This window comes from Passer montanus, unplaced genomic scaffold, assembly GCF_014805655.1.
Source record: "Passer montanus isolate IOZ18808 unplaced genomic scaffold, ASM1480565v1 scaffold20, whole genome shotgun sequence".
NCBI lineage: Eukaryota > Metazoa > Chordata > Aves > Passeriformes > Passeridae > Passer > Passer montanus.
The window spans coordinates 6,645,165-6,659,676 of NW_024366592.1; the positions used below are offsets into that span (position 1 = coordinate 6,645,165).

The 14,512-nt window shown below is 40.9% G+C and overlaps 1 protein-coding gene across 2 annotated transcripts in view; it reads right to left on the reverse strand.

Annotated features, from left to right (window-relative positions):
* The window catches only part of LOC120501714 (potassium voltage-gated channel subfamily KQT member 1-like), a 415,370-nt gene that overhangs the window by 101,018 nt on the left and 299,840 nt on the right, over positions 1-14,512 (reverse strand). The window lies entirely within an intron of this gene.

Here is a 14,512-nt window from a genome sequence, read left to right on the forward strand (position 1 = left end):
AAAAATAGGTAAATTAACTCCACAAATCTGCTGTGACAGTGTCCAGTCTCCTTCCTTCCTTCCTTCCTTCCTTCCTTCCTTCCTTCCTTCCTTCCTTCCTTCCTTCCTTCCTTCCCTGCCTCCCTGACTTACTAATATTTTTTCCTTTACAATAGCTCAATGAGGAAAATTAATGCCCCAGACTTATAATGAAGCATATCTTTTCTATTAAACCTAAATGTTTTCAGGTAACCTTACTTTCTTTCACTTCTCTCCCTTACAGACAGATATTGCCTGTGTGAGACAGCAGGACATTTACAAAAAACCTTGTGTGTCTCTGGTTTGCAAAAGACAAACAAGAACCACTGATTCCCTAAGCAGCATTTCTGATAAGAGGAGCTGATGAAGTGAAATGCAGATGGAATAAAAGACTCCCATCTGCTTTCCTGTTTTAATTTTTGTGATAAATTCAGAGAGCCTATATCTCTCATTTACGCATAAACACACTCATGAATCTTCGCTGCAGGACAAATGGGGAGTACATGAGCATTATTAATTTGATAAAAAACCCAAAACAAAACATGAAAAAAAATTCTTGTATTATTTTTGAAGGGACCTTTATCTTTTGATTGAACTTCAAACAGAGCTAATGCCAAGTAACCCAACCTTAATTTACCATGAAAGACACTAATATCCAGTCCTTCACAGAAATGATCCACAATCAGCATTCCCTGCAGGATCTTTGCCACAGTCAGTGGAGATTTTTTGTTGCTGCTTCCTACTTCTGAATATGCTTTACAATCAATTATTCATCCCGTGTCCTCTACCTCCAGAGCCTTTCATCATACCTCTGAAAAGGGAATCAGGATAAAAACCATAATTGCTGCAATTTCATTAATTTATAACTGTCATTCCCTTCTTGTGACGTGACCAAAAGAGCACTTCACTCATCACTGGATTGCTCAGACCATTTGTAACATCTAAAAAATTATTGCTACCTAACAGTTGCTCTGTTAAGTTCAAGTTGACCAGGAAAAGGGAAAAAACGCTGAGGGAGACTAATGGGTTTAGTCCCAGCACTGGTGCAAAAGCTGCCAGGGGACACTTTTGGTCATGCTCTTGTCCAGCTTCCCACCTGTACTGGAACTGAATTCAGCTCTGGTCTGAGCTAGGAACCTTCCTCTGGGAATTTCTGGGATTTGGGGAGCAGGGAATCAGCTCTCCACAACTGAAGCATGACAGATCTGTTTGATCTGCCTTTATCCCCATCACTGCCTGTGCTCTGGTTTGCATAACTGCGTGGTTACCTCCCAGCTATAAAAAAGAGGAAGCCTTCTCGTGGAATGAAATATTATGAAGAATGTTCTGCCTTCTATTTCTAAATATTTCAATCTTAACATTTCAAAATTATACAGATAATTTTTTTTAAATGACTGAAGTTTAGTATACTGAGATAATTTGGCCAGAAGGTAACATTTGGACCAAATTTTATGAAAAACAGAAGGAAAAAATGTATATATTTCTGTAGTTTTAAAGCTAAGGAATTATTTGATACAAGAATAGGGAATCTTTGACAGTTACACCAATTTCCCTACTAAAGGGAGAAAAAGACAGCAACTGAGAGCCACTCTCTGCAAGCTCCTTGTGCAGTGGTACCCAGCAAAGTGCCAGCTGAGGATGAGTAAGAAATCTAGAGCTGGGGGGAGCGCCAAATATGAGCTCAGCTGAGGGGAAACAAAATATCTCCCTCTGCAACACAGCAAGAGCCCCTTACGGCTTTTCATCTTCAGCTCCCGTGTCCCCACCATGACAGACCAAAGTGCACAATCTTTGCTCGGATGGCAAATTCAGCAGCTCCTCTCTCAGGCTGTTCTCTTTGCCTTGTCCAGTGCACAAAGGTCTGCCCTGGCCACTGCTGTGGTGACAAGATGAGGACACGAGGCTCGGGCTTGCCGTGCTGTTTAAACTCCAGCTTTAATTGTATCTGGTGGCTGAGATGCACGTTGCTCTTAAAAACTGCAATCAGAGGGTTTGGCTGCCCAAACAGGAGCTGCAGAAGCCTGCTGACAGTTTCATCTCGTGACAGCAGCTGGTTTCAAAGCAGTTTAGTCACTGCTGTTGAGAATATTAATTAAGGATTCACTCTTTCTGCCTGCAGATCACAAAGGTTTACTGGCAGTCCCACCTAAACAAACCAGGCTGGTTTAGCCATCCAGCCCCAGCAGTTTCCCAATGTCCTCTGGACCCCATTTACCACCAGCTTCTCTTCTGCAGCAAGTTGCAGAAAGGAACACGACTCTTTTAAGGCTGGATTTAGCCAAGAAAACTACGCTGAGGAAGAGCTACATCATACTTTAACTGGGATTTCCATCCAGTTCTAATTAGGCCGCATAAAAATGTCTCCAAACATATTTAACTTGTATGCAGTGGCATAACATTCAAGGCTTAAAATTTTAATTTATGGGTTTGGGTGGGTGCCTGATACTTCTAATGTTTAATGAATCTGTCCTCACTTGGCAATTTGCCATTGGTGATCACAGGGTTTGTGTATGCCCCTAGGTATTTATATCTGTAAAATTGATAGTGTGTGAAATGCCTTATATTTGACAAAACATGGCTGTTTTATTTTCTTCTGAAATGACATAATTACTCCTGCAGGATATGTGGTCAGTTGAAGAGTTGCAATTTTTCATATTAAAGAGTTCAATATATTATTCCTGACAGGCAATGTTTTATTTTTGTGAAGGATTCAGAGTCTGTTTAGTTAGAAGCTGCATTTTGTTTAAGTCTCACTGGAAAGCTCTCTGGGACAGGGGCTATCTTTGTGTTGTAGCACAATTGAAACAATAACTTTAAAAACCTCTGTAAAATGGGATTTTCCATTAATTGTGCAGATGGTGGTTTGCTAAAAATACACACAGAAATTAAAGTGGCACAAAAGCTAGCAAGAGTAAACACACACAAAAAAATGTCTTAGTCTAACTCCAGAAAGAAAGGAACAACAAAAACCTCATGGATGTTAATAAAAAAAAAAAGAAAAGGAAAATCCTTTGTTATTTAAGCCGGACTTCTAAAATATCTTTATTTTTTCCTTTCAAATACCACCAATGACATATTTAAATAAAATTTCCACTCCCTTGCCAATAATGACTGAAAAACTCCAGTGCTAAAAAAAGACAGGAAAACAAAATCAGGAAGGCAATCCTATATGAAAATAAAACCAACCTAAAGCCCACTGGATACAGTCTGAGGGTTCAGCACTGGTACAACAATAAGTCTTTTGAAGGTCTCCCATTCAGCTACAGTTTAATAATTTTCCATATTACAAGAAAAATGATGGTGTTGTCAACCCCTCTGAACTGCTCTGGCTTTTGTAGAAGTGCCGTCCTAAAAATTCAAAGCACCTCCACTTTGAGGATCTGCCCAGGTCCATCCAGCTCTAAAGTAAACTTGCTCTGTCCCTTCTAACACAGTTGCATCAATAAATCCAGCAAATCCAAGAGTTATTTCTGTGTCACCTAAAGCCTCCCTCGTACCCTCCAAGAAAGGAAACAATAATTTAAGAACCCTCCTTTCAGAAATTGCATCTACCAAGGCTATTTTTTCATAGTAGTGTCCAACCCTGCCCCAGGACTAGGCTGGAAAAAAACAGCAGGTGAAAGGGCTGGTGTGTTTTGATGCTAATGTGGAGCAACAGTGGCCAAAGAGCTCTTCTGAGTGTCCACATGCCTGTCATTTGTGCTATGCTGAATATCTTAGCAGAAAATCATAGGTAATGTCCCTCCCTTGTCTTCTTCAGAGGGTCAGGAAAGGTCTGATAAATCCAACATTTAGAGCTCCTTTTTCTAAGAGCTCTGTTTGCCTTTCTCTCTGATGCTCCACTTCCTGAGCATGACAGAGCCCTGGATATTTTTAACAGCTTTTTTTCTCCTACATCTTCCTTCTCCTCCCCAGCTCCTGTTCTGCAGAGGTCCTCCCTCTGGCTGAAGGGTGTTCACATTTACTCAGAGCCCAGGAGTCCTTCTGGGAGGTCAGTTTGGGAACCACTGCTGTCTGATGGGAAACTCCAGTGAGGAAAAAACTCCCTGGGCTCACACCCTGGCATAGGAGTTTCTGTACAGAAACCAGGCAACACCTGTCAGTTCAGATCAGGGGGGATAACACGTTTTCCTGTGGAGTAGAGTTTTTGTGGAGGATGTTTGGTTTGTTAAGATGGAGAGAGAAACTTCTGAAAAATCCAGGCAAGCTTTTTGGCCAGCTTGTTTTCCTATTTATTGGAGGCTGTTTGCTGCTGTTCTTCTCCTGGCCTAACCTGCTGCATCATTTGATATCTCTACTCTTAGACATATTGTTCTTAAATTTCTGTTCATAAGTTTTCACTTTTTGCTATGACCTGCAGCAATTTTACCTCCCAAAAATTGGTTTCTTTCCCTGATGCAAACCTGTGGGCTCCACTCTAACTTTGGCCTCCTTTGAAAGTTTCTTTATGTCAACCTTAAATGTGGTTGTGGCCCCAGATCACAGTTTATCCTTGGAACTCTCTGGCTCAGAATGCCTGAAATGAAGGTTGTGACTTTAACTCATAATATCTGCCCACTGAAGTCGATATTCTGAATTAATCTGGCCTCTTTACCCATGATCTCCTTTCTTACAAGGGATCAAATACCTGAGTTAATCATCACAGAAGTGATGGAGATATTTTTGCCTGACAGCTGTAACTTATTTCTTTGGCCCACTGGGCCAGTTCAGTCACCTGGGCAGAAGAGTGACCCATTTTGGCCCTGCAGATGAGATGCAGAAATTGTAGAACATTTTCAGCCTCTGAGAGAGTTTGACATCTTGAGCAGAGCTCAGAGACACCAATAACACACACAGAAGGGGAAAACTGCCGGTGTTTCTGTCTGTTTCTGTTCATTTAATAAATGATTTAAAACACCAAGGCATTTTTTTCAGATCAAATTTTCACTTAAATAATTATGTGCAAGAAGAAAATAAGAGAAATAAAGTCTATAAACAGACATGCCTGGCATTAGAGCTTGAAAGAATCCCTCAGTATGTTCCCAAAATCACAAGCAGGAAAAAGCCACACACATGTGTGTGGGGACACACACAAATTTCTTCAGGCTCCAACTCTCACACACATTTGTTTGAGGTTTTAGGGGGTCTCAGAAAATGCTACAAAACCAAATGAGATTACATCAAGGAGATTCACATTTTTGAGATACTGTTTTCCTAAATGATATATTATCTTTATGAGTCAAGATGCTTTCCATCCCCAGGATCCATTGGGTGGGGTCAATGGAGGGGGGAGGAAGGGAAAGGCAAAAAAGAGCAAAGGCGGTGAAGACTTCAGTATTACTCATTTAGTTTGATTAACTGAGTGATACTTCTGTTATGATGTACATTGATACATATTTCTGTGCAAGTTAGACCAAGAAAAGAACACTGGATAAGGATTATTTATTAAATTCTACTGTAATGTTTGTGTCTCTCATTAAATCCTCTGACATAACCAGTGTTCCTGGAATATTTCAGTTTAGTAAAGAGTTTCACTGCTGAGCACAGCTTTTTTTTTTCCCTCCTCTTTTTTCTCTTCCCTCCCCCCTCTTTCTCGTTGAGTCTGAGGCTAGGATAAAACCTCAGTGATTAGCTTCGTTGCCGGCAACAAGCCTGATTCTTTAATGTAGCTGCTCTGCTCCTCAGCTTTGTTTTCATTATTATTTGCATTGTGCAGCAGATGACTAAGAGATAGTCAAAAGATCAAAGGTTTCCTTTGATGGTTTCTATCACGGATCCCTGCTGTATTAAAAAGGATCTCAGGTCAGGACATTCTTGTTCACACGCAGATCTGAACAAGGGGCTGCACGGGGTGATCAAACTGGATGAAGGCTGAACACATCCATCAAAGGGCTGCCCACATTGGCCCAAACAGAAGAGGAGGTTCTACCTCCACAACCATGACATTAACTAGTGACAGATGTCTCCCTGTGGCTGCTGCTTTGATGTGTCAGCGCTAAGGAGAAGCAGAGAACACGGAGGGGTTGTGCTTTCCACATTACTCTAGAACCATTTTATACAGTAAAATAAAATAAAATAAAATAAAATAAAATAAAATAAAATAAAATAAAATAAAATAAAATAAAATAAAATAAAATAAAATAGTTAATGAGCTATTTCTGATATCAAAGGGTTCTTCACAGAAGAACACAGACAAACCCAGCTAGCAGACCCAAGCCATGCCTGTTTCAGGTCTTTCTCACACATTGTATTTAATCTTGCAAACATTTAGTAAACAACAACTGAGTCACTGCAGCCCTTCTGTGAAGTGAAGCATCTTTGTGCACAGAAGGGAGAAGGGAATACTGAGACCAAAACCAAGACTTAGTCTCTGAAAGCTGCACTAGTGCAGATTGGCCACATCCACATTTCAAACTCGTGGGTGCAGGCTAAAATGATTTTGGGTGTTTTTTTGTGCTTGTGAGTGAGGGTGGTGACATTTTTATGCCATTTTGTATATATCAGGTGAAGTCTGCCTTTGCAATTTTGCCAGAGCCCCTGCTCTGAGCTTGCTCCTGGGTTTCCCACCACACCAGTCATGGTGCCATTCTCCTGCCCTGAAGAGACATTTATTTACTTGGAAGGGGTGTCCAAACAACCTACACCCATTTCCTGAGTAAAACAGAAAAAAAGCAATGACAAACCCCCACTTCTTATGCCAGGCAATTTTTGTTTACATTAGGACTCTTGCCAGGGTAAATGCTGTCATGTCTCTAAAGAATATTAATCTACCATTAAAAGATTTCAGTGTAGACTTGCCCTAAACTTCACAGACATCTCCAGCTGTCAATGACTGCAATAGCAGCTCAGTTGCACCTCAAGGGGGAGGATTCAGCTCTGAAAATGTCATGTGAAGAGAGGTTTCTAACCCAAAGTAAGTATTGAAGCCACCTGCCTCACGTCAGCAGTGAGCTCAGGGCACTTCCATGGCTCCCACAGAATTCCCACCAAGCATTTCATTCTGTCTAGCCCCCCATCTGTGTCATGATGCTGCAAGAGAGATTTCTCCTGGATGTTTAGGCATCAAAAATTAAGCAAAATGAATATCACCATAACAACACACTTTCTGCTGTGTGGCTGATGCCAGAGCTGGGATTTTGGAAGGAATCTTGGCTAGTGGTTTTGAATTCCTTCAGCAGCTCTGACTCAGATCATCCTCGATTGGTCTCTTTATTAGGAATCTGCTGGGCTGATTTCACATTTCAAACAGGATCCATCTTTGACATGGCTTCTTTCAGTTGGTTTCCATTCTGTGCTTTGAAAAAACAACCCCCAAACCAACCCATCCCTGATACCCTCCTTGATGCAGTCACTGATGCAAAACTAGAAGGACATGAAAAATGGGAAATTTAAATGAAAAGCCCATGGCTGAGAGCTCTGCAGCAGTTTGTGTAAGATGGTGTGCATCCTTAAAAGAAGGAAAAAGGAGCCTTCTCCATTTGTCATCAGAGCAGCTTCTCCCCCTGAGCAAGGAGGATACAAACTGGCAGGAACCTCATGATCTGAGTGTGCTTATGAAGCAATGGGAAAATTCCAATTTTGGTCTTAGTTTAAGGGAGCCTTTCTAGTAATAACCATATTACCTCTAATAGCTCCAGAGTTACTTGATTTAAATTCCATAAACTTGACAGATTTAAGCCCAGATTTTAGCTGTCCTCCTCTTCTCTGCTGAGAAATTACCTGACATCATAACACGGTTTTTGTCTCTTCTCAGAACATCAAATATCCAATTGCAGTAACAGAGGGTTATTTCTCTGTCAGTTCAGTCTTTAGCTGGTGCAGAAATAGAGGGGATCCTGTCATGTTAGGCTTGATACACTGCCTTGTCTTCCAAAGCCGCCACTTTTTTTCATGATAGTTATGAATCATATTTTGAAACACTTCACAGTGGTGAATATTTATGCTACAGTTTTAGTGGTGGTAGTGTGACTACCTGTAAAGTGGAAAACCCCTCAGAACTTGGTCTTGATGGTGTGTTTTTAAAGCAGAGTTTGTTGTAGTGCTATTTAATGTCTTGTCTAAAACAGGACCATTTGCTTAATGATTAAATCTACTGGAAATTTTTCAATCACTATTCCCTCTTTGCTGATGATTAGGGAAAGCAGGAAGGCCTGTGTGCAGGATTCTGGTGCAGCATTCTCATGAGCTGCTCTTTTTGTTGTTGAATGTAGGTGCCAGAGTTACACTGCTGCTTGCAGAGAGAATGCCTGGCAAAAACATGAGGGCAAAAGCACATTTGTGTATGCACAGGCCATATCCCAGCCTGTCAACGACTTGAAATAACATGCAAATAGGTGCCAGTACATCTATCATTCTGTTTATTGTCTTTACTCACTTTCAGTTTGACTTCTCATACAATTCTGGCTCTAAGCAGTTGATAAACACCATTGGACTACTGGATTTTGTTTCCCACCAACATCACGTCTTTATCTTTTGGAAAGGTTGATGAAATACAAACAGTATAAGAAAAACTTAGCTGGCAAGGGGCTCTGTGTCCTGCTCCACCACAGCAATGTACTGTGGTTGCTTTGTATCTGTGGCATAGTTTGTTTGAGTGACACTCTGACAAATGGTCTTTTTAGCACTGAAACTTAAACAAGGAGTGGATTGAGTAAAATCACAACCTGGACTGACTCAAAATGACATATCAGGAACATTTTTCAGTGGTCAGTTTCCTGATGGTTGAATTAACTGCAGTTTTATCTTGCTCTGTATTGGCTGCTTTACCTCACTTTCACCAAATTGCTTTCTTATCGTCACAAACACCACTGAATTACTGTAAACTGCCAAAGTGGCAGAGCCCTGCTCTCCAGCCCAGGGGTGCAATCACTGCATCTCCCTCTCCCAGTTGCCCATTGTATTTGAAATCATCTCAACACAAACAAGCCAACAGAAGAACATTGCCCAAACTGTCACACACAGTAACAGTTCTATTGTCATACGCCTGGACAGGAATTTCATGGGCAAATGTGTGCCAGACAAATACACGACAGAAAAGCAGCTCAAGCTCCTCTCAGGTTGGGTTATAAAAATAACCACCTTTCCATGCATTTCTTTTCATTTTATAGTTGCCAAGATGACATCCAAAGGAGGCTGAAGGAAAGGCACTGAGACTGGCATGGATGGGTTGCAATTCCCTCTTCTGAGGGTGAGAAATCTCACTGAGGAGAGGTGTGAGAGGCCAAGATTTAATATTCCGCAAGTTAGGCATGAACTGTATATATTAATAATTTTTTATTTCAAAGGAAGTACAAGGCACCAAAGATGCACCGAAATTCAAGATGCACTGAAAGATTTCACTGATCAACGTTAGGGGAAAAAGCCCCTAAAAATCAGAATGAGGAGCCCAAAGTCAGCCCTGCAGCTTCTAAGAAGTGCAAGGAAAAGTCTGATTTTTGAAAGTCTGAAGTTGTTAACCTTTCCTCCTTAACATCTTTATGGAAGGAAGCGGGGTCCTTCTGCTCAGGAGAGAGAAAAACAATGTCTAAATTTTATCTTGTTTTCAGTAGCTAAGAGCCACTACTGCACTCACTTTGTGACCAGTGCATGTCACTGGGTCACAAGAACTAAACCCATTTGCAACTGCTGGAACACAGAGAGAGACAGAGGTCAGTCAAGGCAAAAGTGGTCTCTGGGATCTGATCCCACCTGAGCCCATCAAAACCTTCCTTTGAAAATGCCAGGTTTTCCCAAATTTTCCCTTTCAAAGGCAAAGCAAGAGCCATAAAGAGCAACTAGAAGACAAAATTTTCATGTTGATTGGAAGGTTCCAGATTTTAGGAAATGGCAGTTTGTGTCCCCAGCTTCAATTCATTTTCATTTCACTCAGCTCTAGCTGAAACACCATTTCTGCCCCTTTCCTTTGTTGCAGAAGATCAGAGCCAAGAGGAAAACATGTGTCCAGCAGGAAAAGATCCATTTTGCTTCTGTCAATAATACATTGGGAGCTGTCAGGAATGTCTGAGCAGGTGTGTGTGGGTATGATTGGTAAGCAGCTTACAAGCAGCTATCATTAAATGTGTAATAACAGCACAGTGCCAGCAAAATGAGACAACTAGAGCAGTCAGGGGTACAGGATTTATAGACTACTGCTCTATGCACCATCCTTAACTCTGCTTTGTACGTTGGCTCTCCAACAATCTCGTGTTTGTAATGCCTGTTCTGTCATATGGCGTCCACATTTTCCTGGGGTCTGAAAATACAAAGTCATCTTTGTATAAGCACACAATTTACCTGCTCTGGTTCAAGGAGGTTTAATATGATTTTTGAAGACTGTTTTCTTTATGAGGCTTTCTGAGCTGCTCCTTATCATCCTTTGAGATACAGAGAAAAAAGTTAGTATTTCCTTATCATGTGATTTTAGGATTCTGGCACTTTGTTGAGTTTTTTTCCCTTTCAAAAGAGGACAAGCAATAAGCTAAGAAAGTCATCATAGTTTTATATCTATTCAAATCTATTTTCTTTCATTGAAGTGTCATCTTTGTTGGAGGAGCCTCTGCCCCTCTCTAGTGAGGTTTGCACAGAGAAATCAGTGACAGTGACCACGATATTGTTTTCAAAGGGGACCTAAATGCAAAATAAAGTTCATGCTACGAGAGTTAAAAAGCAAAAAGAAAAAAAAGGAAAAGGCATGATCCAGCTACCCAAGTGACAGCACACTGGGGAGAGTATCTTCAGAAAGCTTCTCAGATATACTCAGTGGGGGTCAAACCACTATAGCCACCTGAATTATTTAATGTGACAGAAACTGGGCTGGATGCAGAACAAAGACAAATGCTTGGGCCTTGCTGTAGGTCATTCCTGAAATAACCATGGGTCATACACCTTGCAAACTGAAAGAGTGACTGCTGGTCATTAGAAAGGGTAGAAATAGTGGTACTGTACAATATTTAGGCTCCAGTAACGTGAAAGGGAATTTTTAATTCTTCTCTTTTTCCTTTGCCCTTGTGCAAAGCTGCATGCCCGGATGGGGTGTAGACAGGGTGGAAGATTAAAAACAATGAGCAATCTATAGCAGTTAATCTGCCCGACTGGGAGGGCCTCAGGCTGTGCTGGACAGTTGGGATTCATGTCAGCTGTCTGGTTTAGGGTTGCAGCAGGACCACAAAAGGTTGCCTGATGGGAAGTGTGTGCACTGAAGGCTCACCACAGCAACGCAGATGGGGCTGCAGGGCTGTGCAGACTGGCTCCAGGCAGAGCCAGGAGAGAGACAGCACGTGAAAAACCATGTGGGTTTCTGCAGAAAGCAACACAGCTCCAGGGATCCCAACTGTTCAAATGATTTCTGCATTATTGCAATGGCTGAAGGAGTATTTTGGGACTTGTAACACCCACTGCTGGGACACTCATCTCAGGTTCTGGGTAAAACTCTCCCTAAAATAAAGGACCATGCTAATCCATATCACTTGGACCTGCCCATCTGCCTCTGACAACCAGAATCTTCAGAGATATTCTTTGGATATACGCAGAGTTGTCAGGTTAAGTCCCTTAAAAACAGCTTTTGTGAAGGGAAAAGGAGAAGATCCTGCAGGTCCTAAGAGGATAGCTGTGTTTTGGGCACAAGTTCCAAGCATCAGAAAAGTTTATTTTCTCAATTCTGCCTGTGTGGCAGCCTCCAGTTTAACCACATCTCTGGCAGCTCTAGATAATGTATGAGATCATACCCATCCCTTGGATAGTACAGCTGGGCTCTCTGGACAGGAATACAGTGATAATTCATGTCTTTGACACCAAAAAATGCCTATGTGCATTATTAGCTGAAATATGCCCCATGGAACTCTGTCTTCATGGCATTTCTTTGGCCTATGTTTTATTATAAATTCATAGACTTTTGTGGTTTCAGAGCATTTTTTTTAAGATGGCTCTTACAATTGTCTTCAGAATCATAGCTAATTATTTCCCTCATTTCCCAAATAAAATAGCCTGTGATTTATCTACACTTTCAGAAAGAGCCAGGGAAAAAAAATTGCTGGAATAAATTAAAAAATGGTACAGTGAGATTATTACTTCCGTTCATCCATCCAGAACATCCTGAGAGGATGACTAAAGGTCTTGGTAGTCCATTAATTTAAAGTACTGTCAACTTTCTCAGTGCAAACATATATATGAATACAGAAAAGAAAAAAAAAAGTAGACAGAAAGATGAGTGAATCACTTCTTGCAGATACCTTAAGGTAAGGGTGGGATTTTGTGCTGGGGCAGTATTTTATCTGCTTGTAAGGGTCCCTGAAGGGTGAACTCATACACAGCTGCACAGCTTGCTGGATTTTCAGCAATATATGCTTCAGAAATCAGTAAAGGAAAAACTGATTCCTCAGCCTTACTGTAGACCACAAACCAAAGCAAAATCAACTCAAAGGGCTCAAAAGGTTCTACCCAGGGTTTTTAAAACACTGGGAATATTTTCATATTCATAGAGGTTGTAGGCATCTACCTAGTGACTTTCTGGTTAAATGAACTATTCCATAGAAATATCCCAGTTTAAAACTTAAAATGCCAGCCAAATGTGATGTGACCAACCTAATTTTAAAGTCCGTTTGTAATAACCCTGCAATTAATCAATTAGTTTTTTAATTAAGAAATGAACTTAAAAGTACTGATTTATAAGCACTCTAGCTCACAGCCAACACATTTTCATTTTGTTTGCCTGGATTTACACCAGAGGTCAATTAGTCCTGATGAGATTAAAGTCTTGGTAATTTTGAGAAACAGCATCTCTATAAGATCATGCAGTTTAGCTTTAATGCATCTTAATCCACTTTCATACCTCTAGTTAATTTGCATTCATTTTCCTCAGGGTCTGTGTAGGTAAACACCAAACACAATTTTAGAAGTATTTAGGCAGGATCCCTGATTTATCCCTGTTTTCCTGGCAGGAGTGTGTGTGGGTGACACAGGATCAGAGCCCTCACTCTCCACTCGGGAGAAAGGCAGGGGAGGCTCTGTGTCTGCTCTTGGCAGAGAAGAGGAGCTGTGTTTTCACTGTCCTGCCTTTTATTAGCAACTGGCATTTTTTTCTCCTTGCAGCTGAAGCCCCTAACAAAAGGCAAAGAATAAAATTAGACAAAAAAGCATCTGCTCTAAATGGAATTGGGCCAGTCCAGTCAAGTTTAAAGACTCTGAATCATTTGGGGGTATAAGACTGGCAATTTACTAATGACTACAACTTATTAAAAAGGCATGAAAAGCTCCCTAATTACATATTTGGATGCTAAGTAGCCATTCTCAGCTTCACAGACAGCATGACTTTCCCTTCCAGTCTTGTCCCAGACCACACATTAAAAAGAAAACAGGCATCATAAAGGCTCAGGCGTTTTAGATGCTAGAAACTAAGTTATTGTAAAGACTTAACCAGACTTTCACTTGAGTCTTTAGGCTACTCTCTTCTTCTAACTCTTATTGAAGGCTGAAAAATTTCGGTCATCTCATAACGTATGCATTTATAAATAAATTACCATATGTCCCAAATTTTTGAAAAACAACACAACACATAATCCAAACCACCTTGTTTTTTCTCTACTCTACCAGGCTAATTTCACTGGATCATTAGTTTTAAACATCTATTACACTATAAACAAATCCTGAAAAGCTTATGGACACAAAGTCAGACATTCAAAAGATTGGAAGTGCCAGATTTAGTGCAAAAGTTCTGTGGGGCTCAGCACAGGGAAATCTATTTACAGTTCCTATTATACAAATTGCTCAGTGCCTTTATTTGCTGCATAGCATCCAAAGCCAGCATTAAATATAAAATTGTTCATTTCCTGATGAGTGTTTTGTTTTGTTTTAATAATGTATTGACCTAGAGTTGGAATGCCCCACAAACATTCTTGAGTTTATCTGCAAAAGACACCCTCTAAACACTCTCTATGAGTGTTGTTATCCCAGTTTTCCAGGATTCACCCTTTTCCCTCTCTGGCCACGAAGCAAAGCCACTTTTCTGGACACGATGGGCTCTGTGTGTGGTGCTGCACGAGGCTGTACATCACACAAAGTCCAGCCTGTGCTGGCTTTGCAGGGTGTGACAAACCCCCTGCTCAGCAGAGGTGCAAACCTGCATTTTTGGACAGGGTTTTTTATTCCCACCCCAGGCAGAAGCAGAGGGACCCTCCATGCAGGACACCTGTTTTCCCTGTTTTACAGGAAAGGAAATGAGTGCAGAGGGTAACACTACTGTCAGACAAGGAGAACCTATTCAGTGTGTTGCTGCTGGCTGCAAAATCTGAAATCCCAAAGCTCCCTACAAAGCAAGCACACAGTGACAATCAATGGCTGTCTCTGCAATAAACATTTAAATACAATGTTTGTGTAAAACCCAGCAAAACAAAGCTGATCCTATATTTTTATATCAACAGCTCTACAGCTGTGTGAGTACTTAAACCTATTTCTTTTACAAAACAACAGTCAGGTAAGAGTAATTCTTCTGAAAGCTGCTAATCCCCTATGTAACATTCATGTAAGTCTTGTTCTGCTCTTT